General features: G+C 43.3%; 1 pseudogene; it reads left to right on the top strand.

Moving 5' to 3' along the window:
• Positions 1-777: 777 nt before the first annotated feature.
• On the top strand, positions 778-2693 carry LOC134759657 (cell division cycle protein 27 homolog; annotated as a pseudogene).
• The last annotated feature ends 204 nt before the right edge of the window (positions 2694-2897 follow it).

Genomic DNA, 2897 nt, shown 5'->3' on the forward strand with positions numbered 1-2897 from the left:
ACTGCAGCCTCAACCTCCCCAGGGTTAGGCTATTCCTCAAGGGATCCTACAGCCTCGGCCTCCCAAAGTGTTGGGGTTACAGGCGTGAGCCACCAGCACCCGGCCTGGGTTAATACATCTGGTCTCACTACGTCTTAACCTTACACCCGTGAAGAACTCAAGTCAAGAGAGAGTTGGCAAGAGACTCTCAGCATTCTCTCCCGAAAGCAGTGAGGTGGATGGCAGACGTGTGTCCCGAGCTCCTGGGGTTTTAGGTGACCATGTGTAGAGGAGAGATTTCCAATGTTTCCAGAGAGGCGTGAGCCACAGTTATTTGGGGCATCCGAACACGAGATGGGGTTTCTGACAGCAATTTAAAGGCCAGGAAGGGCCAGAATCTGCCAAGGCCCATGTCCCAGGGTGGGGCCAATGGAACCCAAAGTAGAGGGAGTCAGCCGTCCTCACAGAGAGGACTCCAGCCCTAGGCCCCGCTGTGCAGACCAAATCAGAAGGAAGAGAGTCCTTCGTCCTACATGCCACATCCCTCCACTGAACTTGGGATTGGATCTGTTTCCCAAACATGAGGTGACTTTCGCTTTGCAATGGATCACAAGGGGCCGGGCTTTCCAGAGTCGGCAGGATAAAGAAGTCATTCTGGCTCGGCCACCCCCATCCCCCGGTAACTGGTGAATTTAAATGAGCCAAGGCTGGCCGGGCCGGAGCCGCTACAGGGGGGAGGGTGGTGGGTGGGGTGGGGGTTTCCTGAGGCACTGCAGAAATTGGGCCTTTGCCTCGAGGATGACAGTGCTGCAGGAACCCTTCCAGGCTGCTACATGGCAAGCACTAAACCACTATGCTTACCGAGATGGGGTTTTCCTCACAGAACGCCTTTATGCAGAAGTACACTCAGAAGAAGCCTTGTTTTTAATGGCGACCTGTTCTTACCTCCCAGGAAAGGCCTATAAAGCATATAGACTCTTGAAAAGACACAGTTGTCCTACACCGCAATGCAAATACCTGCTTGCAAAATGTTGTGTTGATCTCAGTAAGCTTGCAGACTGGGAACAAATCTTATCTGGTGGAATGTTTAATAAGCAGAAAAGCCATGATGATATTGTTACTGAGTTTGGTGATTCAGTTTGCTTTCCCCTTCCATTGTTGGGACGTGTATATTGCAAGACAGATCAGCTTGCCAAAGGATAAGAATGTTACCAACAGAGACTTAGTTTAAATCCTTTCCTCTGGTATCCCTTTGAATCATTACGTGAAATAGGTGAAAAGCGAGATCCTGACCAAACATTTAAATTCACATCTTTACAGAACTTTAGCAACTGTCTGCCCAACTCTTGCACAACACAAGTACCTAATCACAGTTTATGTCTCAGACAGCCTGAGACCATTCTTATGGAAACACCCCAGGACACAACTGAATTAAACAGAGTCAATTTAGAATCTTCCAATTCAAAGTACTCCTTGAATACAGATTCCCCAGTGTCTTTTATTGATTCAGCTGTAATTTCACCTGAAACTATCCCACTGGGAACAGGAAATTCCATATTATCTAAACAGGTTCAAAATAAACCAAAAACTGGTCGAAGTTTATTAACAGGACCAGCAGCTCTTAGTCCATTTACCCCAAGTTTTGGGATTTTGCCATTAGAAATCCCAAGTCCTGGAGATGGATCTTATTTACAAAACTACACTAATACACCTTCTGTAATTGATGTGCCATCCGCCGGAACCCCTTCAAAAAAGTCTGTTGCCAGAATTGGCCAAACTGGAGCAAAGTCTGTCTTCTCGCAGAATGGAAATAGCCGAGAGGTAACTCCAATTCTTTCACTAACAGAAAGTTCTGGTCCATAAATAACTACAACACCTCAGGTAATGAGCCCCACTATGACATCTCCCCCAAATGCACTGCATCAAAGAAGTTCATGACTCTTTACTAGTGACAGTTCGACAACCAAGGAGAATAGGAAGAAATTAAAAATGAAGTTTCTACCTAAAATCCCAAACAGAAAAACAAAAAGTAAAACTAATAAAGGAGGAATAACTCAATCTAATATAAACGAAAACCTGGAAATTACAAAATTGGACTCTTCCATCAATTCAGAAGAGGAAATATCCACAATCACACCTCAGATTCAGGATTTTAATCTACAAAAAGCAGCAGCAGAAGGCTTAATGAGCCTTCTTCATGAAAGGGGGAAACGTTATTTATCTTCATGTTCATACCACTGCAAAGAAGCTATAAATATTTTGAGCCATCTACCTTCTCACCACCACAATACTGGTTGGGTACTGTGCCAAATTGGAAGGTCCTATTTTGAACTTTCAGAGAACATGCAAGCTGAAAGAATATTCTCAGAGGTTAGAAGGATTGAGAATTATAGATTCGAAGGCATGGAAATCTACTCTACAACACTTTGGCATCTTCAAAAAATGTCGCTCTTTCATTTCTGTCAAAAGACTTAACAGACATGGATAAAAATTCTCCAGAGGCCTGGTGTGCTGCAGGGAACTGTTTCAGTCTGCAACGGGAACACGATATTGCAATTAAATTCTTCCAGAGAGCTATCCAAGTGGATCCAAATTATGCTTATGCCTATACTTTATTAGGGCGAGAGTTTGTCTTAGCTGAAGGATTGGACACAGCGTTAGCTTGTTTTTGAAATGCTATCAGAGTCAATCCTAGACATTACAACGCATGGTAAGTGGTAATGAATTGTAAAGACAAAGTCTTGTTGATGGTGCTGGTAGTCACTAATTTTTCTTGTTAGATAGCTCTTTATTGTCATGAATTTGGTTACTAATACTTAGGAATGGTACATACTGGTCAATAACTTCAAACTAACTTTTTTTATGAAATGTATGTCTTTAACAAACTCTTCAGTTAACTAATGATAATAGAATACGAG

The sequence above is a fragment of the Pongo abelii genome, chromosome 12 (genome assembly GCF_028885655.2).
Source record: "Pongo abelii isolate AG06213 chromosome 12, NHGRI_mPonAbe1-v2.0_pri, whole genome shotgun sequence".
In the NCBI taxonomy this organism is placed as follows: domain Eukaryota; kingdom Metazoa; phylum Chordata; class Mammalia; order Primates; family Hominidae; genus Pongo; species Pongo abelii.